Source organism: Haemaphysalis longicornis, unplaced genomic scaffold (genome assembly GCF_048455015.1).
Source record: "Haemaphysalis longicornis isolate Haplotype H1 unplaced genomic scaffold, Haemaphysalis longicornis Haplotype H1 scaffold_187, whole genome shotgun sequence".
NCBI lineage: Eukaryota > Metazoa > Arthropoda > Arachnida > Ixodida > Ixodidae > Haemaphysalis > Haemaphysalis longicornis.
In genome coordinates, this window is record NW_027526286.1 from 44823 (window position 1) to 72064 (window position 27242).

Consider the following 27242-nt stretch of genomic DNA (forward strand, 5'->3'; position numbering starts at 1 on the left):
CTCGTTCGGGGGTAAGCTCCATACCACCCGATTGTTGGTTCCATCTTTGTCGTAGAAAACATTTAGGTACACCCACTGGTCAGCACAGAAAACTAATCCAAGCGGCCTAGTTCATTGCAGATTTCGTTTGTTCCTCTACTCTTTAGGACAAACGGACTAACCCGCCGCGGTGGCTCAGTGGCTAAGGCGTTGCGCTGCTGAGCACGAGGTCGCGGGTTCAATTCCCGGCCGCGGCGGCCGCTTTTCTGATGGAGGCGAAAAGCAAAAACGCCCGTGTGTACGAGATTTCGGCGCACGTTAAAGATCCCCAGGTGGTCAAAATTAATCCGGAGCCCTCCACTACGGCGCGCCTCATCGCCTGCGTTGCGTCGGCGCGTTAAACCCTAAAATCAATCAATCAATAGGACAAACGGACTTGTCTTGCGTGGCACGGCTTTGAGAGTGCCTATTCAATGGCCCCTTAACCTTCAATATACAAGCTTACTGGAACAATTATTTGGTACGCGTCTACTAGGATGTAGTTTCGCTTGATCCACTTTCTAGCTTCATAGAAAGTTGTCTTTTTAGTGTTAGCATTGAGTACCGGGCGGAACCGCATGGTTACCAACGGGAAGTTAGATGGGGTCAATAGAAAAATGCTGCACGCACCGCAATGGTTTATCCCGTTCCGCTCAGTTTCCTGAAAAATTTCGTGTTTTTAAATACACAGGCGAAAACATCGAAGGTACAGCAACATATGCGTCTCCTGCCAAATATAATTTTCCAGCACAGAATTAAAGCGCTAGAAACAAGGTAGAGCAACATATGCACCACCTGTCTAACATAATTTGCCAGCATAGGAATAAAGCGTTACAGACAATTACTCAAACATCAAACATACTGTGGGGAAACTTACAAAAAAAGTGCACCACATAGTTGCACACCAAATTCACAGACCGAACATTCCGAAACTCCGGAGGAATGCTCGTAGCATCTTTATGTAGTATTCTTTAATTGGGATCGCTGTTATCACCACTGGAACAAAACTGGAGACATCCCAGTAGCTTTACATTTATTGTAACACCAAAATTCTCCCAAGAAACAAGATAAGTGTCGAGACAAAGCTCTGCGAATGGTTTATGAGCCTTGAATTACTCCTGCCTTAAAGGCCGATACAAGCCCTTAAAGTACCAGTTTATTGTCCGCACACCTTTTGCTAGCGAACACCTAATTTGTTCATTGCTTCTTTGCCCACATTGCCAAGTTTCTCATTTCTTTGTTCAACAAGAAATCAAAACGGAGAGAGCATATCATCACTACGAACTTTATTTTGAGCATGTCGATAGGAATTACCTCTATTCAGACAAAGCTTGCTTTGCGTTTCGAATGTACAATATTTTAGCAGATCCACTGCTTACACCGCACTAGCTGTGCAAACATGTGGTTGATTCTACGGTGCACTAAACGTAGCAATTGTTTCTATAATTATGTCGAATGCACGAGGTGTTCAGTATCAGCAACATTTCATACACACTATGTACTTTGCACATACCATCATTAAGGCATCTCGAGCCTTAGCAGCAACTGATCTTCCTTGACATAACCCTCACGTTCAATGTCGCTTGATTCAACCCTCGTTGAAGCAAAATATACGGCGCTGTTGCTGCCCCCAACTGGCCTGCAATACCACTTCCTTTTTGCCCCCTCGGTGCCTGGTTTCCCGCAAACGTGCCGTTCTTGACTAGTCACCGGGTGGATGGCGTAAAGCGTCAATTCTTTCGTGAATGGCCAGTCAACAAAGTCATCCTCTCTACCCTCGTGCAGTTGAATGAGCAAAGCAACGTACACGGCATCACCCTCTTTCTGGAAGCGAATTCCCCAAGACATCAAGTAACGCCGCAGGTATACCTTGTCACTCTTGCTCCTAGACCAACCATTTTTCACTGCCTTTGCCTTGAGTGCCGCATATCCCCTTATGACCTGGTGATGCGTTTCCCGGTCGCTTCGAATCGATGACAATGCTGAGGTTATCGTGGTCCTCAACAATTCGCTTTTTTCAGTGTAAAGGGCTTTTATCGCAGCCACGTTGCTGTCTAAGGCTCGACGAAACTGTTCTGTAAGTGCTCCTTTCAAATCATTACTGACGAGGCAGATTTCAGTAAGTTTGTCACTAAGACAGTCGCTCTTCAAGGACAGTTGAGAAAGTTTGGAATCCAGTTCGCCCACTCGCGCTTCTCTCGTTTTTTCGAGAGCTAGAATGGCTTTTACCGCAGCTTCGGTCTCTTCCAAGCGATTTAGCGTTTGAACTGAGGCTGGCCCAAGTTTTTCTTTCAATGTTTCGTTCAAGTGAATAATATTGTGCCAAATTTCGGCCAGTTTGTCTTGCTGTAAGCCACTATCCAACGACAGTTGAGCCAGCCTGGAATCTAGTTGGCGCGTTCGCTCTTTTACCTCTCTTTCGGAAGCTGCCAAATGGGAATTTTCGTTGTTATCCGTCCCCTGACGTGCTTCAGCTGCAGCATGCAGTACACATGTAGTACATCTAGACTTCAGGTGAGCACAAATGTCGTGGCTCAGCACCACCGCCGAGCAGTTGGGACAGTGGGTCCCGTGATGCTGGCAATCCTGGAGAACGTGTTCGGCGATCTGCGAAGCTGGAAGGACGACACCGCAGCCGTTGACTTCGTTCCAGCAATGCACCTGCGTGTAAGGGAGAAGAAATAAATAGTGAGAAAGCAAGAAAATTGCTTGTTCTCAGGTTCAGTAAGAAAAGACCCCAACAAATTGCGCCCTAGCACCGCAACGCGAAAAAATTGAATTTCTGTCAAACACCACCGTTTCCTCAATTAAATGTTTCTTCTCTCTATTCAGAAAACATTCATTACGTTTGTCGTAGGCGGAGCTAGACTGGAGAAGAGTAACACCATGGAAGATAAGCAGACGGGCGGGAGGAGGAGGGCGAGGGGAGGCACCTACGTGTCAGAGGCAAAACACTATTGACTTTCGATGACATTTGCTGAGAAGAGAAAAGGTATGTGACTATTTTTTAACGTAGCCAGGTTGGCTATTCACAGCACCGGGCTGCAAGGCGATGGTGATGACTTAGATGAGTATGTTATTCGGCACTCACGCATAAAGATTTGCGTGCTGCCGAAAGGGCGGTTGCATTACGGCCCCGCAATACAGTTACAAGGCTGGTGCGTGGAGCGTACCTTGGCTTTGTAGGCTGAGTGCAACCCGCTATCCCAGTATAGTACGAGCGAAGTGAACAGACGTGTGGTCATTGCATTTCTTTCCGCAAACATGGACTACTAACCGGGTGTGAAGCTTAAAGGAGCACTGACACGAAAATTTTATGTTACGCTTTTATGGCTTTTATCGATGCTTTATGGCCTTGCGAACCTAAAACAGCACTTCAAATACTTAAGTCCCCGTTAGTTAATTACGATGAACGGCCTGAAAATTGTTTGTTTCAAATTCCCACGCTTTCATCCCGAACGGCGCATACGACAGAATCCCGGCCTGACCTCACCGCTTTGTGCGGACGTCACCGGCGCCCGCTTGAGGGGGCGTTGCGCCCGCTCGCCGCTCGTGGGGCCACGCGCGTGAAGTGACGTCACAAGTTTTTGATGAGCGCTGACGCGTCACTTATTTGGCTTCACGGGATGATGTCACACTGATGTCCATTCGCTGAGTGCCACTCAGCGCCCTGCTCCGTCGGGGCGATAAATGAGATCCAATTGAATGGTGTTCTTCGCGTCGCAGGCCGCTCATATTTCAGCCAGGGTATTCTGTTGAGTATTCTGTTGCGTCTGGCGTACACGCCACGGAGCAGGACCAAGGTGGTCGCACCTTTGCGAAGCGACCCGCCAGCAGGACGCAGCTTACTAAGCACACCCACCAGATTGCTGCCGACCCACAAATCATGCTTCTGCCGCTGTAGCGGACCGTGACATCCCCAAACGATTCGCTGACAAACCGGTTCGGTTTTGTTCGCGCGGTTGGCGAGCGCCTGGGTTTCAAACGGATTTACGCTAAGCTCCGGATCGTGTTATCTAGTGTCTAATGTTGATGCATCTATCGGTTCCGTACCGACGAAATATAAATACAGCGATGTGCAAGTTCATATCGATGCACAATAAACATTCTAATGCTCCTATGAAGGCACATTTCACTTTCGTTACCGGTTCCGATGAAAAAAGGATCAGCCACATTTTGTGTTATTTATGAGCACCCGTGTATTCTCTAAAGAAGCCAATTAAACGGTAAATTTCCAGGTGAAGCTTCCCGTTTCAAAGTTGCAGCTAAATACCCAACACGGACGCGCACGCGCTTGTTTCTCTTCGGATCCTCATATCCTTATTTCTGGGTGCCGGAAACGTAACCTGTCCCGTTGGCTGTTTTTATGGCCGGCAATGAGATTTTTGATCGATAGGGACGAATTTCGTTCAGGAAGCAAGAAAGGCCTGCACGTGGAATATTTCCCGCACGTTAGGAATAGCCAGGAGGTTGAACTCCATCCGCAACTCTCCTTTTACCGCAGAACCCGAGTTTTAGAGAAAGTACAAAACGTGCAGCTTCAATATTTTCTTGATATATGAAAAGCCAGGATAAGAATCATGCTTAGGTTGATGAGTATTTTCGATTGACAAACCTGTGCTTATACGGAGGCATGATTTGACGGGCAAACAATCGTCCGTGACCTCAACGTGCGTAGCAGCATAAAAATCTTCGACTGTTAAACCTACACAGGCTGAGAGAACCGTAACACAAGCCGACGGCTTGGATTTGAGAAATGGGCACCAGTGAACTCAAACGAACGTGTGCCGATCATGGGCACCATTACCGCAGCCGCCGGATTTTGACGCCATTCACGTTCAAAATCTACCTGGACGCCGCGTAGGCGCCTCCTTCGAGGAAAACAGCGGGTGCATAGAATAATGAATGCTAGCCGGCGAAGATGAACTCGCGACATCGGTATGGGGCCGTTTCTTTGTAGCCGTACGCATGCGTTCCTTACGATACGTGCTGTCCATAACAAGCTGGGATAATGCTAAGTTGTATAGGATGTCCCGTTCATGGAGGCCTGTCTGTCCTGCTTGACTGCATCCGTCGGCCGAGGTTCTCCGGTCCACCGTTCACGCCGTCACCCAAAAGAAACTGCCGTACCATCACAAGCATTTCCAGCAACAAGATAATGCTCTAATCTCCCTGAATAAATATTTGATTCCTGTATTCGTTTCCGTCTCCCGTGTGAGGTTGAGTAGTTTGAAGGACCAAACAAGATTTTTTCACAAAAACGCAGAGCCCCCGATTTCATTTTTTCTGCCTGCCGCCGCACAGATCCGCCAACAATGCTTGTGGCGGCAACCGTAGGTCAAGAGTGACGAGTATACTTTGGTTAAGGGTAAAAAATCACCAGCGTACATTCTTGCTTAGGTGAAAAGAGGTCGAAACAGACAGTTTCTGCTGCCTCTGCGAGGGAGAGAGCGAGTGAGCTTTATTTTAAGACTGAGGTTTGAGACTTTTGAAGGAGTATTTGAATGTGCTCCTTGACATGTCGTTTCGCGTGAGGGCGGACGACAAGGTGCTGTGATATATTATGTGAACACTGGAGGACACAGGCTTTAGCACATTGGCGTACTAGAAGTGAGATGCCATGCGTTGGTGTGAGCTTCTTTTAATTTTTGTAACTCCTAGCACACGCGCAAGGCGCGCACAGGGCCGCTAGATGTGGCGTGGACGGAGCGCACAGCGGCGCGTGAGGTTGCATGACGCTATCACGTGGCATTCAGCGAGAATGCAGGGGGTAAACCCGTAGATGTGCTTGATGAGTCCACCACCTGTCTTCCCCGTCTGCGCGTGGTCTCGTAAGACAGAAAAAATTGAGCACGTGTTCCTGGACTGTTGGGGAGTGGTCTTTTGGGACATCCACCAGCGAACACTCAAAAAAGATTTGCCTCTGGATGCTTACGGTATTAGGTTTTTGAATGTTGAAAATGAGGACTGTGTGCCGCTTGACACAATTATGCTGTATGGACTACATAGCATCTGGAGAAACAGGATGGCTGTACGCTACTCCGACCCAGATGCCAGACTCATCAGGCACTACTTCAAAGAGTCAATAGGTTCTTTTGTGCAGATACAGAAACTTCAGCCCTCTAAACCAAAGTGGCTACCCACAATTGAAGCATTGTTGGTAATGAAAGAATATTGAAATCACCCCGCTTGTCCAAGAAGGGCTGCAGTTCTAGGGTTTGTAAGGAGTATTAAGTGTACACATTATCAGTTACGCGTGTTTTAGTTTTGTCATCCTGTCAAAGAAGGCAATAAAAAAAAAATTGGGCCCATCTCCCCATGAGGGGGGACTCGGATAAATGCGTCGCGTAGGGGGTGGGTGTATTGCGTTACGGTTAGTGTTGGGGGTGGTGGTGGGGTGGTAGTGAATGTGTTAACTATTATTGCTTATTACTATTAATTATTATTATTTCTTTCATATATTAATTATTACTTTCGTGATTTTGCGACTCGAGTCCCCCCTCGTGGAGAGATGGGCCCAAGTTTTCTTTTTTTGTGACACAAGAAGTGAAGGCAAGGAGTAGGTTGTTCTAAGTCGTTATTTATTTATTTGTTGCTGTTGTCGTTGTATTGGACGCTGAGAACGACGGCTTTGTGGTCGCTAAAGTGTACTGTTAAGGGGTCTTTAAGCAGTGGTCGTGCGTTGCAGCAACTGGTGAAGACGAGATCGATGCAACTGCTGCCGTGGATCAGCAGCTTCTTGACGTAGTTTGAATGAGTCAAGGATATAAGGCGCGTTCGTAGCCTTTGATTCTGTGTCGCTTTTGTGGCGCAGTGGGAAGAGCACCACGTACCTCGCGTTCCGCCCACAGGCTCGTGGGATCGAAACCAGGCGCGTATAACTATTATTTTTTTATATATAGTGTAGGGGGAGGGGTGCGGATGGACAACAACGCTGCACCTGTTGTTGAGAGCGAGGAGGGTACGGGGCAGAGACGCGCACCTGCGCCTCGCCGCGACGCGCATGCGCAGTGAGCGTGTGGACGTCGCCGCCGACGGTCGAGGGACATCGGGCGACTAACAAACTCTCCGCGTTTAAAAGTCTCGACCAGATTTAGGGGAAATCCCCAAGGTGGAATAATATTCTGCGAAGGAAAGTTCTCCGGATAAGCGGTGGTCCCGGGCTCGAATCTTGGACCAGGACGAATTTTTCTTCAACTGCGAAGTTTCTGAGAAAGCTGTATAGCTTTCCTTTGTAGCCGCACGGCTGCATTCAGGTGGATGTCAAACTTTCCTTCACAAAAAAAGTCTCGTAGCTGAATCGGTAAGACAACGCGCTCTTGCTTTGTTACGCTATCAGTTCCAGGTTCGTTTCCTGGCAGTTCCAGTAAATTCTTTTATTTGTTCGCGGGAGTTTTCTGTTGACACCAACGGTCGCGAAAGAACCCTTGGGGCGTAGAGGTATAAAGCTTTGCTTTAAAACACGGCGCCAGCCTTCGATGCATGGTGCTCATTAAAGTTGATGGATTGACAAGATCCGCGCATGCGCGGTTATCTCAGCTTACTTAGGAATACTGCTCAATGCTAAATTTATTGTCTTCCCAACGGGGGGACGCTCCTTATTCATTTAGGTGCGCATATTATCCCTCGGCGGTGCCAAGCGCCGTCGCAGCATGGATCACATCCTTACCGGCCGCAGCATGCATCACTTCAAATCTAGCCTTTGTGTTCCCTCAAATGGCATGTGAGATCGATGGAGGCGGAAAGAACGCAAACCCAGCGCTTAACATCAGGCTATTTCGAACAAACACGCTTCAGCATAGGGCACGGATTTTATCGATAAGAGTGAGCCAGCCTCTCGAACCACTCCTTTTTATCCCTGCAAGCATAATAGACCTTCTCTGATACCACTAGTTGGCCCGCAGCTTCCTTCTTGTTCAGCTGAAATGCGGGTGGAAATTAGGGATTCAATACAGAAGCTGATTGATTGATTGTAGGGTTTGACGCGCCGACGCAACGCAGGCGCGCCGTAGTGGAGGGCTCCGGATTAAATTTGACCACCCGAGGATCTTTAGCGTGCGCTGAAATCTCGTACACACGGGCATTTTTTTCTTTTCGACTCCATAAAAAAAGTGACCGCCGCAGCCGGGGATCGAACCCGCGACCTCGTGCACAGCAGCGCAACGCCTTAGCCACTGAGCCACCGCGGCGGGTTTCAATACATAAGCGTTGCACAGAACAGTCCAACGGTTTAACACGAGGCTGTACTTGCTAACCCGTAAAGAGAGATTCATATGGGGGAAACAAGCCTCCCTTCCCGCGCAGTGTATCACGTGACGACACGTCAAGCCTCCGTGCGTAAACATGCGATGTATCTGTCACAAGCGAATGCGGAGGGCCCTCGATAGCAGCGCCACTGGCATCAAGTACGATTTTTCAAAGTTGAACAGACGATCCCCTCCTCATGGGAGAATTCTTCGCTGTTGGCGGAATTTTCACATGTCTGGCAACACTGACCCCATGACTCGCTCTTGTAGGAATGTCCCATGGAAGAAAAATGTTTGGGAGGGAGCATCACTTGACGATTGGGAAGCCTAGTAATAAAAAGACAAAAAGGAAAATTTGAAGGGGCTCCTCCTTCACGTGACAGGCAAGCAGTAGTTCTTTGAGCCTCATGTGGCCACCTGCCCCCGCTACGTGCGTGCGTCTGCCCGTTCGGTTGCCGGGCCGTCCGGGTATTCGAGTTTGGGCAACGTGGCCGTCCCGGGCTCTGCACGCAGCTCTGTCTTCAACCCGAAACACGCAGCGGTCTGATCGTGCGGGCAAAGTGGTCGGACGGGAGACGCAGAAAACATGTTTATTTATCGAGCTTTCGGTACCGTCGAAGTTCCCGCCGCAGTGGAATTTGTGTGCCGTCGCCGTGAAAAAGGGAAGATGACAGAGTACGACATGCGTGCCTTACATTTTATTTCACAAAGCACACTACACTTTCTCGGTTCTGATCATTTAACCTTTTCAACTTAGACACTCAGGCCCCATTCTGGGTAATCCACCGTTTCTTGTCACGGCTGCAGTCCGTCCAGAACTCACCGCGGTCCCTCCAGGGCGTAATCTAGCATTCGTTTTTCTCATACACCCATAACACGGATTCGTTCTTCTCGCGTCCCCCTAGCCCCAATTAGTGGTTCTGCACCTTTTGTTTTCCAATGCATGCGCACTGAAATAGGTACACAGCAACGCACCACAAACGTCATTACGACGATGGTGGCACATACTACGTGCCACCATGCCGGAGCACCGATAAGGCGACCGTATGCAAATGCGCACGCCAGCAAAACCAAAGCTTTTCGCACCACCTCTCACCTGATAGGCCAGTCCTTACAGCGCTGTGATGCAGAGGGAAGGTGGCGCGATAAGTACCAGAAGAGGGCCAAACCCAATCGTCAACGTAAATTAGGCGAACACTGCGCAGCCGTAGCCCGCTCCGTGCTCCTGAATGTTTACAGCCGCGCGTTCGAGCAAAGCCCGTCATGGTTCGAGCAATAGACGTCAGAAGTCAAATTCGATAGATTGTAAGGTTTAACGCGCCAACGAAACGCAGGCGATGAGGTGCGCCGTAGTGGAGGGCTCCGGATTAATTTTGAACACCTGGGGGGTCTTGAACGTGCGCCGAAATCTCGTACACACGGCCGTTCTTGCTTTTCGCCTCCATCACAGAAGCCAAATTCGGCTCGCAGATCTTGAGGGTGCTTCCTGAGCATGGGATCCACGTCTCGTGTCGCTTTGAACAGCGACAACAGTTTACCGGTAGGAGGGTGGGAGCGCAAAACTGGCGATCTAAAAATGTCGTACGGCGCCTTCGGCAACGCCGGCCGGCTCCACCTCTACCAGCAGCCAGCCGCAGCCACTAAATGCTACCGCGGGCCTGAAAGTTGTGCATCTTCCATGACGCATTGCGCGGGAGCAGCCCGACGCCATGGAGGAAGCCAGACGCGATGAAAATGCGGCATCACAGGAGGTTGGCTTGCCAAAGCTGGGCCGCCTGACGTCATGCTCCTTTCTAAAGCTTTCCTTCCTCCATGGAATTCTCCATAGGGACCGGGAAGTTCGACGGGTGGTGTCACCACTTGGCGCTCCCCTCGCAATCGGAATGTGCCGGCGCGTTGGACAACGCAGCCTTGCGTGTTTTTTTTTTTTCGTGTTCTTCAGTACTTTTATATTGAGATCTTGTCAGCGTATATGTGCTGTGGAAGGGCGTCTGGCACACGTGTGGAATCTTTAGATTCACTAACGACAACAAACTCGCCGAACGCTTCCACGGCCGGGTGCGGGCCTCATTCGTATGGACGTTTTTTTGCGGCGCTGTACTCCTGGCTCCACCCGATCTGCGAACGAATAAAATTATCAGTATTTATTCCTACTACTTTAAATTTTTCCCTTGTTTTACTAACAACTGATTTCACACCCGCCGTAACGGTGGGATACCTTGATAAGCGCGTCTTGAAGAGAAATCACTTACGTACGAGTTCGATTAACGTGTAGCCGTGAAATCGTCGCGGCAGATTACAATTTATTTCTGCAACAGTAAGCTTTGGGCCTTCAGTTTTCCTGAGAGACATCATGGGAGTATGAGGTCTGAATCGGAACTCCCGCGTTTGGACTGTATCGAGAGCCAACGTTATTTAACCAACCAACAGCCCAAACTTCAACAGTCCCCTCTCCCCTCCCCATTTAACCCCGTGGGTGAAATAGAGGCAGGCATTGATAGAAGGCCAAGGCCTTTAAAAATGGGGCAGAGTGTTTGCGCTAGCGGGAGTGTTTTTTTTTGCGTAATCATTCTCTGCCGAGTCCCCAAACGCAAACATTCTAATGCCCTGTCAATACATTTTAGCGTAACAAGAGGAAATGTACATCATTAAAACAAAAAATAAAAATATAACCAACGGGAAAAATGTCACCCAATTCGGATACTGACAGCAAAACCTTACAAATCTGACAACTATCGTCCGTTGCAGCAAAACCCACGCAAATAAAAATATATCGAAATTAATTCATGTCCCAGTTCAACGTATTCGAGCGCTTTCATGTCTGTCTATCAGTTAGAAAAATAAAACTAAGTACGAACTGACCTGCGCTTTAACTTGTTCGCTATCTTAATTTCTGCATTTAATGCCGCCGAGAAAACGAAGGGTTAGCGAAACTGAAAAACAGCGCAAGAATCTCTACGCATTACTGGACAATTCTCACAATTTCTACAAATTTTTTATACCATGGACTTTCTTTGGCCCTACAACTTGTGGCAGCGGTTTCAGTGCGGTGCAAGCGGCGCAGTTTCTGTTTACTCAGTGGTAGGTTGCAGTGTGTGGTAGAACTCAACCGCAGCGTTATGTTGTGTAACGGAGAGCAGGTTTTTATCATGCTTCTGTGGCGCGTCATTCAGCCACAAAGTAATGGTTCTTTGTAAGTACACAGCACTTCAGGCGCTCGCCTTGTCGTCGTAGCTCGCTGGATAGATCCAAGTAGAGCAACAAGGCGTTCCGTTGTAGCGCTGCCGTCACGGCGTACTCCAGAGGCTTCGAAAGCGAAGCAGTTTAAATGTCATAAGCGTTCGCAAATTGTGTACCGCTGGCGCTTGTTGTACAGGGGGGATTAAAAGAAATACGAACAACGGAGCGCACAGCCTCCGACGCATGCTGCACCGTCTGGCTGCAAAGTCAGTAAACTGCGCGCATGCGCACTTCTTCGAGAGCGTGTAAGATTGTGGCCTACATTTATGGGAAATGCTTGATCAAGAAGCGACCCCGGTCGTTTATTTTGAGGCGCCTTTTCACGCTGCGTCGCCACTGAGCGGGATGATCGTTGAACGGCATCGTGCTAGCTGTAATCAGCCTGCTGCGCGTTTGGATCCCGAATTTAGTAGATAAAAGGATGCTCAGTGGCGACAGAGCATAGAAAGGCGCCTCAAAATAAATTACCGCCATCGCTTCTTTATCAAGCATTTACCCTAACAGTAGGCCACACTCTTAAACGCTCGTAAACAACTACGCATGCGCGCAGTTTACTAACAGTGCAGCCAGACGGCGCGGCTGTGTGGTGCGTTGTTCGTATTTCTTTTATTCCTCCTGTACATCTCCCCGTTCTTCAGCGCAAGGAAAACTATAGGTATACTACATGTGAGAAAAAAAATGCGAAATTAACCGGCAGCGCCCGCGTTCCTTCAGTTAGAAAAGCTGGTTGGGTGATTTTTTTTAATGGTTCAGTTTCCATCGGCGATGGAAATTGAACGCATACGATAGTAAGCGAAAAAGCCGCAGTGTGAAAAAAAAAGTGGCGCGTTCGAAATGACGCTAAAAGGCTCCAGCCGCGCAAGACAAAAAATACGCCTTCGAAATGACGCAAAACAGATCGAGCGTACGAAATTAAAGCAAGCGCAAAAAGAACAGAACTCCCGCTGGCGCAGTTTCAGGCAGGGGGTACGCGAGCACTACGATGGCGGCACATTTGAAATGCATGGGCTGCTACCAGTAAGCGGATAACGGCGGCACAGGCCATTTTGGCGAATAGCATGTGCAGGATAACGCTCTGCACTTCCGACAGTTTTCACATTGAGTTGAATGGCTTTAGGTTTTTTTTTCTCAAAAACCATTTACCAATTAACCAGCAACAGTCTTATTACACGCATAAAGCAATGCTTTTCTGCCTCAACACGTAACTCTTCCCGATGGCTGTAGCAAACGCATTTCTATGAAACTAATCGCGTTTTACCGTTAGTAATGACGTAGCGTCGTCCCATACCCTTTATGTTTTGGGGTAAATGTGATGAGGTGTCCCTGCTTTGTTTTTCGCTCGTCAACGACGCCATTTCTTCAACTGCCAGCATACTTAGGTCGGCTACGGACGCTGGCTTTCCAGGAGCATTTACCTACAATATATACCTAGATTCACCAAACTGCGCTGTATGAAAGATTTGCACAAAGAGAACGAAGTTCCACTTCCTGCTCAACTCTCAGCTTGGCGCACTCAGCGTCGTCAGCGATTTGTAATTACTGAGTATGGGCGCAAATTATACAAATGGCTTGCCTCCTAAAGGTCGCCTCCACTGAAGATTTTCTTGATTGATTGCAGGGATTATGGTGCCGACGCTACGCAGGCGGTGAGGTGCGCCGTAGTGAAGGGCTCCGGATTAATTTTCCCACCCTGGGGACCTTTACCGTGCGCCGGAATCTCGTACGCACGGGCGTTTTCGCTCTTCGCCTCCATCACAAAAGCGGCCGCCACGGCCGGGAATCGAACCCGTGACCTTGTTCTCAGCAGCAGAACGCCTCAGCCACTGAAGCACCACGGCGGGTTCCACTCAAGATTTAGTGATCTGAAGATGTCCTTGTGGTTACCTATAGGCTTTGCCAGCCATACCCAGGGAGCAGGAATATATTCTTTCTCCGTGGCGGCGCCGCAGCAGGACGACAGAAAGCCATGGACAATTAGTACATCGCGCTGACCTCCACCAGCATTCTACTGACGAGCGATTCGCTAAGGCGGCGCTGTTCGTGCGTGAAGTAACGGTGGTGCCATGCAATGGTCACCGGGTCCCGATAACGCTGATGTACAGCACGGTGACGTAGCGCGTTGGATACATCCACTTCTTCGCCGCATGAGTTATGAGAACCAACTACGACAAGAGAGAGTCACGAAATGCGGCGAAAGAAAGTTGCCAGACGGGCGAAAAGCATTCGCGAGCACAGTCAAATCTCTGCCGTGGCCACCCCTGATCCCGGCGACGACGCTCTGGGGGGCACGCTGCCCGCGCATCTGCCGAGTGCCCCTTATGTCCAGGCACGGATAATTGACGTGTGGTTACGCGATAGGCGCCGTGGAAAGGATCGGATGGATTTTATCTCCCGCATGAGTGCCTTATAGCGGGCTGTGGCATTGAAAAGGCCAGCACGTGCGCGAATCTTTAGAACCTGGCAGCTAGATTACGCTACGCTTAGGGGGGATTTGCGCTATTAGTTTGCTTACCGGTGTGGCATGAAACTCTCTAGATTCGTGTTTATCCGTTGTCCTTTAATTCCAGCGGCACATCTTCCAGCGCGGGCCAAACGGTAGGAAGCAAATAATGGGCTTTCAGAGCAAAACTTTATTTTGCACCAAAGGAAAGTTTAATGCTCAATTGGGCTAGCCGTATCACAAATTTTCGACATTCGTCTTATTTCGCATTATTACCAACACGGAAACGCGGATTTTTGTGTAACGCCTCCATACTTTTCCGAAGTTTTCGGAATTGCAGTATGCCCGCCCCATTACCCAATACCATATCAAAACGTGCGAAGGGAACATCGATTCATTGAGGAGACCGACGGGAGATTGATGGTGATCTAAGACACAAAATACCCAAAAAGATCGCAATTCACGTCACACACACACACAAAAAAAAAACACAGATGAGACCTAAAAAACGTTCTCTTTAGCAAAGGCGCCACGCCTATCCCCATACAATAATTCGTGTGGTTCCGTTCCAACACATGCGTCCTCACCTTTCTCCTCAGTAGCTGCTCGGCCCTGTACTCCTTCCTGGTGACGTCGTCTCTGTCACAAACGTCCCCGTCCAGTGGACAGACACACTCTGAAGTGGTCGCGCAGCTCTCGTAGCACGGTTCGCAGAAGGCGTGGCCACACATAAGAGTATAGGTCTGTCTCGGAAGGTTGCCACACGCACTGCAGATTCTGGACGCAGGAATGGGATCCACAAACTTCAGGGGCCTTTTTTCAAGGTCTGCGGAATACCCGACAAGTGCGCACTCCTGCCTTCCGTGAGCCATGTTCTATGGCGTGCACTTCGGAGGGCGGCGTATGCGCTTACCCTACTCGTTGGTAGGGCGTCAAGATGAGCACGACAAAAATTAGCCGTCTTTCGAAGTCTGCGGCTGAAGCGCGTTGTTTGGCTTCCGAGATAAGAGCGTCGATAAGCCGCGGTGGCTGCACCGTGCACGGGCGGCGCATGATAGATCGGATGAAGGCCTCTCCAGAGTGCCCAAACAATCTGCTTTCCCTCACATTGCAGAAAGGGAATACTTAAAGACAACATCATCGCGGCAATCTGGAACTGTATGGGCATGCTTCACCATCGCCTCCTGTATTTTTTTACTTCCAAACGCATCGCCCGCTTCACAATGGGAGTGCGTAGGACGCATGTATCGCCCACATGTCGTAAGGTGGGGACGTCAGCTTAACCGGGATCGCCCGAACGTAACTTAATTCGATAGCGGCGTGTGCCGGGTTGCAAAGGCAACCGATGTTTGAGATTACTGAAGTTGCGGAAATCTGGCCAGCGATAAAAAAATTCCCCCGCATTTCCCCGAGGGGGAGAATGTGAAAGTGCGAATGCACGGTTGTCGGCCCGCTTGCGGCGCTTGCGCTCGGCCCCCGCAGCCCACCGCCTCGCCGCCTTCTCTTCCATCTCTTCCATCGGGTTTGTAGTATCACGTGTACACCACGCAGTTATCAAGCCGCTATAACACCGCTGAGTCGCCAACGCACGCCGCTGACGACGTAGTTTGAATGCGTTAAAGATATAAGGCGCGTCACTAACACTGATATCAGCGTCGCGTCCGTGGCTTGGTCGGTAGAGCGTTGCGCTGCGGCCGCAAAGTCCTCGGATCGAAACCTGGCGCCGGATGCTGTTTCTCTTTTAAATATAGAGGAGCACTGCGGACGCCGCCGCCGCCGCCGCCGGCGGTGGATGGTTTGGGGTCGCTTATAAAGTGCATTAAAAAACTCAGCGTCGCGGCGGAGCACATTTTTCCAACCTTGCCGCTTTCCACCACGCTTCGCCCCGAGATTGACAAGTCACGTGACTAAAGCGCTGGGAAGGCTAGCAATTGGGGGAGAGTGGTCCGAAGAGAAGGAAAAGGCTTTGTTGGCCGCTGAGGGCTGATGCATTTGGCATTGAGTAAATACAGAAGACAATGATTGCGGTGATGTTTTCAGCACCAGCAGCAGTGTCTTTTTCTACATCATGGTGGTTGGATGCGTCATTTCCATTGTTAAATATACCGTCTGCAACTCGGCCTCTGTTAGTAGCATTCAATTTAAGTAAGCTTCAGCGCCCTTATCCTACCTTGATTAACCCTAGTGCCACTAGATAAGATAACAGAGTACTGACACTCAGTTATACCATTATTTCTTGCCGCCGCCGGGATAATTCGCCAGCTCGCATCCCGTGACATTTGTTTACACCACCACCGCTTATGGGCACCGCGATTTTGTTGTTTGTTCGATTTCTGTTGTCAACTGTGGTAGTCCCAGCTTGTCCTCCCTGCCCTGCGGCTGCGCGCAACTGGCGTCGTTCGCAATGCGAATCATAGAACACGCCCTTCGCAGCATTTCAGCTGCGAAAGTGTGTCCAAAGATGCCGTGTCTTGTGCGTCTTCGGCAGTGTTGTTTACAAATGACCTTGTCAAATTAAGCGGTGGGGCCGCAAAAGCGGCATCTGGCATTGTTGATAAACATAAAATGGCAGTCGTTGTTCACTTGTCTGCCTCAGTGACAGCAATCTGTATCTTATCTAGTGACACTAGTTAACCCGTTGAAGAAGTCGTTTTGGGTGACGTCATGATAACAAAATCCGAGGAAAACGACCAGTTTACGTGGCGCAGACGACAAGATAATAAAAAGCCTAGTGAGACCCCACGTTTTAATCACGGCTGTTAGTCTTCACGCCATGCCTCGGTGTCACCCCCGTTCACCGTTTGCACTTCCCCCTGCAGGAACTACGTTATAACTCGTTGAGAATGGGCCACTGCTTTAACGACGTCCTAGCGTGTCCTACAGGTGACAGAAAAAGAGCTGTGGTTACAATATATAGCAAGGTTATTCAGTTTCAGAAAAACCGCAGTGCAGCGGAAACCTCCAGGCCTTAGAGGTATTTGCACATCGGCTCTAATCACAAATATCTAAAAGTTATTCCGATTGTCTTGTTAGTCCGCCAAAGTAACAACCTCGGCAGACTGTAATATATGGGAGAGTACTTTCGGCAGAAATAAGACGCAACACTTGGTTTGCCTTCGGGTGGTCTCTGTTACTTCAGTTGAAACAAGAATAAATCCGGGCAACAACAACAGCTGTAGAGGTGGAAATTTCTTATACCCGCACAGCCCATCCGCATTCATTCGCAACATCCGCGGCAAGGTACCCAGCATTGACTCTCGGCGGCGCAGCACAGTTATCCTCAGTGCCTTAGCCCTTTTTTATGCTTGAAAAGAACCGCTGCAGAGTATAGGGTTTAGTTCGCAGAGGCATCCGTACGACACCCTGCATTGAGCCATTAAGGGGCTGGATAACTCTTTCCCCTTTGGGTGGGACCACGCAGAGTTGAGAGGAAAAGAGACACACACCAACGTGTATCAACAGGTAACAATTGAGTTTAATGAATCAGGGTTTAAACGGTGCCGGCTGGTCCACCGGTCTCGAGTCGCTGGCGCTCGTCCATCCCCTGGTCAGGTAGAAGCGTGTCAGGCGGCTGAGTGATTGCGGGCCGCGCAGGCGAGACCCTTTCCTCTCGCGCCGAGGTGTACGGGAGGCGCACAATTACCGCTGAACCAGGGGCTCAAGCTCTCGAGCCAGGGAACGTGCACTCCGCTGGGCTGTGGAGGTGTTCCCGGAGTGAAGCTGTTGGACTTGTGGTCGATGTGGGGGACGGTGCAGGGAGCGGCGTTCCTCCTCACCTCGCTCTCGGGCTGGAATGCAGGAGCGCGCTATCGGCCCCCCTATGGTGGCTTCCTCCGGCGGAATCAGTTAGCATCGGCTACCTTCCGTGGGAACGCGTGGAGAGAAAAGAAGGCGCGTTGGGAAAGAAAGGAGGTCCGGCCGGACATTCTTCCCTCTCTGCGCGTACGTGACGCCTCCAGCAGCGTTGCGGGCACTGCAAGGTCGCCCTGAGCCCGTCCCCGCGAAGAACGGCTTTGTAAACACGTGGAATGGTACAAACAGGGGGGTAAAGCGAGCTCCGAGACCGTACGAATCATGGGCGATGACATGATACAATTTCCATGGTTGCCAGATCAATTGTATTCAGGGGCCCTATTCTCGACTGCACAAATTGCCGGCAATTCGCCCATTTTTTTTTGCGTAAGCACGACGTAAGCAATCAGTGACGTGCTGCACCTATAGCTATGACGACATGCAGTGTAATTTGAAGAGTCACTCATAAAGATCTCTACTAAGGTATCAAATATTGTGCAAGAAAGATAAAAAAACACTTGTCATGTACTATAAAAATTAAGACGTTAGCTGAAGCTGACAAGAAAAACACATTTCTGGAGGTTAAATTTGGCGTCAACACCACAAGGCGATCGAGTAACGTTGATCCAAAAGCGAGCGAAAGGCAGATGTCGAGCTAAAGAACATCACACAATTTTTTTACCGTATCTATTTATTTGTTTCAATTGCTTTTAGTAAGATAGCTGGGCTCCCTGCTTCAATGCAAGCTTTGTCGCGTTATCACCTTCCCTGCCGCCACCGCCACCACCCCATCGTCTGCTGCTATGTTACAAGTTTATGGCGTGATCACAGAAAAAGACGGCCGCGACCATCGCTTCTATGCAACATAGAGCAGCGAAGCGCTACGCCTGATAACCGCGGATCGCACCGATGTCGCCGATTCACTCATTCGTCAATCTCGACTTCAATCAGCGCTGTAATGAACCAAAGAGTCAGTTTTCTTTGTTATTTTTCTCTTGAGTTCGCTCATGTGACCCAACAGCTTACTAGGACGAGTATGGACAAATGCCATGCATTGGGTTTCCTTTGTCATGGAGAGGCTTGTACTGCCCTCTGATGTTGCGGTTATGCCAAACAAATTTTTATTTTATTGCCAAACATAAAAGCAAAATACTGCACGTTATTTGTATGCTCCATGATCGCAGACTTGGAAGCAGTTGAAACTATAATTTTTTTCGGTAGGAAACATGCTTTAAACAGCGCGCATGCGAAACTGCGCCCGCTGCAAATTGCCGCACATTTCGCGGCGCCGTAAGCCGGGGCAAATTTTTTGCCCTATTTTGCTTGTATTTGGTGACAAAAACAGCCGCCATTTTAAAGCCGTTACGTAGCATTACGTCACTTTTACGCAGGCTGAGGTTACCAATGCATTACGTAATCGTTCCCGCCAATTGTTTAAATTACGTCACGCCTTCTCAGCCAATCACACAGGGGGTGTGTACTACAAGCAGTATTGTTATTGAATAGCAAAGACAGGCTTACGTTGTCATGTCCGCTGCATTTAGTCTGGTTTTTCATTGCCGGCCAAGAATTATGCGCTTTCAGTAAGGAGAAATAAGGAAAACTTTAGAACTGGTGCCCGTACACGTCATAAAACGTCAACCGGAAGCAAGTGACCAAAATTGAAAGCCAATCAAAAAAGACTTCCGGCAAATTGCCAGAATCCCGGCAATTTGTGCAGTCGAGAATAGGGCCCCAGCCCTCTAAAAAGTTGTTCCGTAATTATTTAACTAAAACAAAGAACTGAAGCAAAATAGTTACAAATAATTGCCTCAGTAATTAAAAATAGCTTGGTAAAAAACTTTTAGTGCAATTAGGCTCTAATTAGCGAAGAAAGAGTAAGTGCGTAGTTCAGTTTTGGTTTCGATTTTCTTTAGGTGAGCTAGGAAGTGGCCACGCCCTTGCGCCTGACTTGCGCAGTGTGTGTGTGCAGAATCCAGCTCAGTTATTCGTGCGTGCAAAACGTGTACAACTGGTACAACTCGGATGCACGCGCTGAGCAAGAGCCTCCCCGTGAGCTTGCGAGGCTGTAATTCGTTTCTTCACGTTAAGCACACTATCTATTGCCCCTGAACTGACGCCGGAACAGCGATTCCGATCTGACCTTGACTAAAGCAACTTCACTACAGGCAACGCAGTGGCAGCCAGCGATCGTGCCCGTTGGAGGAGAAATAAAAGGAGCTGTTATAATCGTCTGGTCCCAGTTGTTTTATTCATGGACCTTCTTACAGCTCTCCGTGCTTCGAACTTTCGCGCAAACGTTCGTGACGGCTGAACGAAAAATAGGTAACGAAATGCGGTTTCTTTTTTAATCATTCACAATAAGTCAATAAGTCAATGTTCTCTCCTCGCGCGCTCTGTGCGGCCAATTACTGCCTATTCAGTCCCGCAAGCTTTCCCTTTGAAGTGGTGGAAAGCAGCTAGAACTTGACGAATACACACCGAAAAAAAAAACGGGACACGCCGCTGACTGTATTTCGCATACTCCCGCATACTCCCTTGGCGTGTATCTGCTACTCCGTTGGCCTGCGATCGACCGCGCTCTTTCGTTCCTGTGCTTCGAAGGGCCGCGACTCACCGGCAATATCAGCGTTGGCCCATGCGATAACGTTTTCTTTTTTTTTTTGTGTCCATAAAGGTTTTACATTCAGCTAAAGCCACAGTTCACTTCACTTCGTTTGAAAAGCATTGAGCGACTCGCAAATTTTCACACAATGGCAAATAAAGCGGCACAGCGCGAAAATGCACGGAGATCATACGGAGATTCATTTTTCTGTGCGCCCAGTACGGATCAGCTGACTCCTTGGCGTCCTCGCGCATGCGATCAGTCGCATTCGAGCTTGCGCGCAAGTGTTGTGTGAGCGTTTCCACGTCTTGCTCAAATAGTCTCAGTACATATACCTCACACGCTAAACCGAAAACACGTCGGTTACCTACCCACAGGAGATAAACTACGCAATGCTGTCGACGCCGCCTACACAAAATCCGCCTGGCCAGTGGTCCGCCATGTTACAATTAATCCCGGCATGCTTCGCTAGCCTGACGCGGAAACGCGGCAGTAGCACGTTGCCAGATTACAACCCATCGCTTTTGCCGTTTTTATTAAGCAAAAGCTCAGCTGGCAACCTTCAAATCGTTGTATCATGTCTGCCACTGTGTGTCGTACGGTTCCAATGCATTGGCTCAGCGGCGCGCTTTCCCTCTAGAGTCAGTATATTATCTCTATGATACAATCGGTGGCTCCAGACCTAAATGCGCACTACAAATGTGGTTAGGGGGGTCCCGGCAATCGAATCCTGGACTTTTACGCCATGAAACCGGCAACCTAACCACTGGGCCACCCCAAATGACCGAGGAGCACCGTATTAGCACAGCCGGTGAACAACAGCATGTGCAGCCAATTAGAAACACAAATAGTTGTGTTGGCACCCAGCGCGAAACACATACAAGGAAAGACATACCAAGAAAAAATGCGGAGCGCACGTAAGGGTGCCCGTTGACTGCAGCGCCCGGCGTCGGCGAGCTCGCCCTTCGAGGGTATTCTTCCCAGCGTTCGTGGGACGACCTGTTCTCCTCGCTGGTACACTGCGTCCATGCCTGAAGCGGAGAGCACGGCCGGCGAGCTCGCGCTACAGACGCAGTGTTACGAAGACGGTTTCAGCTGGTTCTAGAGCGTGCTAACCCGGTCCCCTTTGGGACAGATGTCAAATGCTGCAGACTAAACGATCCGGGCTTGCAAGGCATGGACAACTTTCAGCACCAACTTCGGATAAAGGTAGAAATTAAAAACAATTACAAACAAAAATACATTCATACGTAATTGTGACATAGTGTAACTTGTGAAACTTCATGCGTACGAATTACTGCGTTTATGTGTACAGGGTGATCCTTCTGTGAATTTTAGACCTATGCTTTGTATAATACATAGGAAATGTAGTAAAGACTGTGCTTTGTGCTATTTCTATATTACGATTGTGCTATTACGCTTAAATTTGTCAACATACGTGTCATTATGTACGCTGTAAATCGGGTGGCTGAGGCCACGTCCGGGCTTTAGTCGAAGCCTCCCCTTTGTCTTGCCAAGAAATAAAAATCAAATACTCAAATACTCAAGTTAATAGCCGGATCTCCGAAGAAAGGAAGGGGGCCTCCAGCTCTTCTATTTCACCAGCCTCGCCCCACTAGTTTTTTGTTTCTCCGCATACTCAGGGCGAGCAGCCGCTTAATTTGTGTATTTTTCCGAAGTCCTGGTTGTTACGTTTAGTGTGTGTTTGGGAGAAAATAAGTCACAGGGGAGGCAACAGTACCTTTCTAGTCACTTTATTTCGAACAAGTCGGCCCAATATACGCATCTATTCTGAATGAGAGCATGCTGCGTGTTTTCAGTGTACGTTGTTTACGGAGATCTCCGTGCGTACCGTACTGCCTATGAAAACGTAGGCTTCCCACGTGGTCCATAAACAGGTTAGTATTTCTAACATTATCCTGAATGCTGGAATCGCTCTTTCTCAGCAGGATTTATATCCAGTTGTACTTATTTAAATTCGATCACAAAGCCTTACAAGCAGCTGGTCACTATCAACATAACCTTCACCTTCTATGTCGCTTGAGTGAGCTATCATTTTAGAAAAGCGTCCAGCTGCATTGCTAACTCCTATTGGTCTGCAATAAAACTTCCCGTCAGCCTCAGATGCATTTGCATTTGCCTTCTCAAAGAGCGCCCGTTCTTGTTGTGTCACCGGGTGGATGAGGCGGAGCCTCAATTCTTTCCTAAATGGCCAGTCAAGACAATCGTCCTCCTAACCCTCGTGCGATTTGACGCGCAAATACAGATGCACTCTGTCACCTTCTTTCTTGAATTCGATTCCCCAGGACACTAAATACGGCCGTATGTATACTTTCTCACTCATTCTCTCGGATTAACCAGGTTTCAGTGCCTTTTGTTTGAGTGTTTTCTATCCTTTTACAACCTGCTGATGCGTTTTGGGTCTCTTGGAACCGATGCCAATGCTGACGTTACAACGGTCATCAGGAATTGCAGGTCTTCTGAGTAAAAGGCTTTCATTTCGGCTTCTCTCCGATACGAACGATCGATGGTACGAGCAGTGGCAGTACCTAACTGTTCCGTCAGTGCTTTCTACAAGCGCTTATCGTTGTGGCAAAGTTAAGCAAGTTTGTCGTTCTCCGAGGCGATGTCCAACGAAATTTGAGCAAGCTTAGCATCTACCTCACATACCCGCTGCTCTACGTTTCGTTAAAATGCTGTAAACTGCAAAGTTTCGTCGTTATTGGTCCCTTGTTGTGTTTCAGGCACCTAATGCAGTACAAGCGCTGTACATCTGGACTTCAGTTGTGCACAGACGTCGCGGCTCGGCACCGCCATCGAGCACGGGGGGCAGCGGGTCACGTGGTGCTGGCAGCGGTGTCGAACACGCTCGGTGACCTGTGAAGCTGAAAGGACGACACTGCACGTTCTTTTCTGAAGAAGAGAAGGGTTGTTCTTTTCTTGACGCGCTCGTTGTGCCTTTCCTTATCATTATCATTGTTTTGTGAGGACCTATGAATAAAGTTGGCTTTCCTGCAGGTAGTTTTTACGCGGACGACCAACTCTATTAGTTAGGCATAGCAAGCTTCGCTATAAAAGCAACTGTCCGACAGCCGCTTTGCGACAACCGAGCTACTACTAGACAACCTTCGTGTAACCGGATTTGGCTGCAGTGCGAAATGTATGGCTTCTGTTATATGCATCCTGTACGAGACATAAAACCTTTTCTAAGGAATAACCTCAGGCAAATCTCTGGAGAAATATTTCTCCTACAGGTTGCCAAATTTCTGGGTCACCTTTACGTCGTGCGCAGGAAATACTAGCTTGTCATCCACCTCCACACAGTTGAATTGCTCAGTTTTCCTCTATCCGACACTCTACTGATCTTCAAAATGGTGCCTGTGGACGAAAGGACACCTGTTTTGAAGCAAGAGGCGTTGGAAAACCAACACCCTGTGTATCTGTGTGCTGTAAAACCGTGGTCGCTATCAAAGTCCCGCGGCGAACAAAACCTTCATTTGGACCTCAATCATCGAGTAAAGCTTTCTGTCAGGCTAGTTGGTGGTACATCGTTTGTACGAGCTCAAAGAAATTCGGGGGTCTCTATATGACAATCTGTACCGCAGCTGACAGAATAGAACTAGCGGAGCTCTCGAAGTTAATCAATAAGCGTAAGACAGCTGACATACGGAAGTATAATATGGAGAGGATCGAATGCGCTGTAAAGAACGGAGGTAGCCTGAAAGCAGTGAAGAGACGTCTTGGCGTGGGGAAAAATCAGATGTATGCACTTAAGGATAAGCAAGGCAATGTCATCACAAATAGGGATAAAATAGTCACAGTGGCAGAGGAGTTCTATAGGGATCTGTACAGTAGCCGGGACATCCAGGATAATGCCGAAAGAGACAGTAGTTCACAGGAGATAGACATCCCACCAGTAACATTTGCCGTTTCCTGATTAGATCATTCGTCTCCTGTGAAAGTTTACCAGTATCCTGTCTAGCCATAGTGCCCCCGACTGCTACTGCACACTCCGTGATAATGCATGTAAGGTTGTCGCTGGCTTCCTGTGTCGTAAGCTCGGCTCCCTCGTTAAGAGCGGAATATCGGTTCTGCAGCGCGATCCTGAATTCTTCTACTTTGCGTGTTGCTTGTAGCTCATTTATCGGCTTCTTTCGTACTAGCTTGTTGCGGTCCTTCCTCAAATCTAGCCTAATTCGAGATCTTACCATACGGTGGTCACTACACCTTACCCTTCCGAGCACTTCCACATCCTGCACGACGCCAGGTTATCGCATAATATGAAGTCTATTTTATTTTTGTGCTCCCCATTCGGGCTCCTCCAGGTCCACTTCCGTCTCTCCCGTTTAGAGAAGAAGGTATTCATTATGCGTAGGTTATTCCGTTCTGCAAACTTAACTAGTAGGTCCCCCCTGCTATTTCTACAGCCCAGACCATGGTTCCCATGTGCCTTGTCTCCAGCCTGATTCTTGCCTACTTTAGCATTGAAGTCCCCCATAGCTACGGTATACTGTGTTTTTACTTTAGCCATTGCCGATTCCACATCTTCATAGACGCGTTCCACTACTTGGTCGTCGTGGCTGGATGTGGGCGTGTAGCCCTTCACCACCTTGAGCTTGTACCACTTATTGAGCCTAATTACAAGACCTGCTGCCCTTTCGTTAATGCTATAGTATTCTTCTATGTTGCCAGCTGTCATTTTATTGACTAGAAATCCCACTGGGAGTGGGATTTCTAGTCAATAAATCCGACTGATCTAGTCAATAAATATAGTCAATAAATCCCATTATTGGGTATGCATAGGTAAACTTGGTAAGTAAAGGTAGCCTCATCAGGGCCCTAACAGACATAATTAGTGGTATTGACTTTTAAGCAGTCGCAATTTCTGCGTGATGCTAACTCGAGGTTATCTCACCGACCATTCCGCGATCATGCATAATCATCCACGTCCATCTGTTCAGCCCGTTACTGCTTAGGAAACGATCGCCTGTACACGAAGGATACAAATTGATTGATTGATTGATTGATTGACTGATTGAATGATTGATTGATTGATTGATTGATTGATTGATTGATTGATTGATTGATTGATTGATTGATTGATTGATTGATTGATTGATTGATTGATTGATTGATTGATTGAGGAATACGTATTAACTTTGACCGCCTGGGGATGTATACATGCGCCGAAATGCCGTACACACGGGCGTTTTGCTTTTCGCCTCCACCATAAAAGCGGCCGCCGCGAGGAGGGACACAAAGAAATACGAACAACGCTGCGCACAGCCTTCCATTCGTGGGGCGCGATAAGGCTGAAGGATTCGGAAGGTTCGCGCATGCGGGGTTTTCTCAGGCTCTAGAGGAATCGGTTCTATCGCTACATCTAATGCATGCTCAACGGAATGACACTGCATAAATATTGTTTGATTGATTATAGGGTTTAACCCACCGACGCAACCCAGCGATGATGCGCGCCGTAGGGGGGGGGCTCCGGATTAATTTTGACCACCTGTGGATCTGTAACGTGCGCCGAAATCTCGCACACACGGGCGTTTTTGCTTTTCGCCTATATCAGAAAAGCGGCCGCCGTGGCCGAGAATCAAACACTCGTCCTTGTGCTAAGCAGCGCAACGCCTTAGCTACTGAGACACGGCGGCGGTTTACTGCCTAAATATTAAGAAATACGCGTTTCAGAACCTATGTGGCCAAGGGAATTTTCGGTTCACAGCATGCATAACTTCAAACCAATCCTTCGTGTTTAATCAAACGCCATGGGTATTTGAGGAAGGGAAAAGAAGCAACCCAAGTCTCGCGCTTAACATCAAAATCCACTTTTGAATAAACAACATTAGAAGAGGGCAGTGGTTTTATCGATAACAACGAGCCAGTTCGTCGAACTACTCTATATTAACCTCAAACACAAAATGTACCTTGTGCGATAAAAATGTCTGCCCGCAGCCTGTTTCTTGCTCAGCTCAGCAGCAGTGATGAAATGCGCGAAGGAAAACTGAACAGTGATACGGTCTAAACTCAGGCCGTACTTGCTAACTTGTGAATTGCCGTGTCACTAGAAATACCAGCACGTGCAGTGGGCTGAAAATGTTTGCGGGTTGGGCACTTCGTGGAGGAGCGCCGCAGAACTGCATTGCTGCGCCATCTGCCTCAACAGATCGCCGGATCGAGGCTCACGAAACTTGCGCTCTATGCGTGATTTGCGCTTGCCTGTCTTTCTTTTATCAGGCACCTATGGTCACTCGTTTCCTCGTTATGTGCTTTAGATATCCGCGGTAACCGCCGTGGTGCCACGTAACCACCGCCGCGGGTCTGCATTCACTGGTGCAAAACAAGGTGTTGCTCGCACCCGCCTTTCACGCGGGGATCGAGGTTGTCTGAATATATCGTAGTCTAACAATTGATGTTGCGGATGAACATTAAGGGTATAAGCTGTAATAGGCTACGTGCTGACGAAATGTGCGTACGTCGACAGGTTGGTTGTTTGGAAAAAAGTCGCGTCGACAAAGTCATACATGCGGCAGAGCCTACTTTCCAGTGAATGCTTTCTGGCTGTCAGTCTAATGTGGATATCTCGGAAATAACATCATGGTGAAATTGGCCGCTAGGACGACAAAATGGGAATAAATTATGGACTCAAACCAGTTCAGACCACTTGTACGAGCCTCCGCATGATTGAAGAGAATCTGGGAACTCTTACACGCGTGGCAAACATCCGAGTTCATACGCAAGTTTTTTTGTGTGATGACGAGACGGGGCACGGCTTGTAAATGAAGAAAACACACTTGAGCTTAGTTGAAAATAAATAAAGAAATAAGTACCATTTAATTGGTGAGAAATCATCACGTGTGGAGCTGCGCGCAGTCCAAATAGTGCACGAAACAAACAC

The 27242-nt window shown here is 48.6% G+C and overlaps 1 long non-coding RNA gene across 1 annotated transcript; it reads right to left on the minus strand.

Annotated features, from left to right (window-relative positions):
* Positions 1-1289: 1289 nt before the first annotated feature.
* Positions 1290-15302, minus strand: LOC144166714 (uncharacterized). The gene is made up of 2 exons (XR_013321737.1): positions 14532-15302; positions 1290-2679 (listed from the first exon to the last, which is right to left on the minus strand). It is a non-coding gene; the product is annotated as an uncharacterized LOC144166714 (long non-coding RNA).
* Between the last annotated feature and the right edge of the window lie 11940 nt (positions 15303-27242).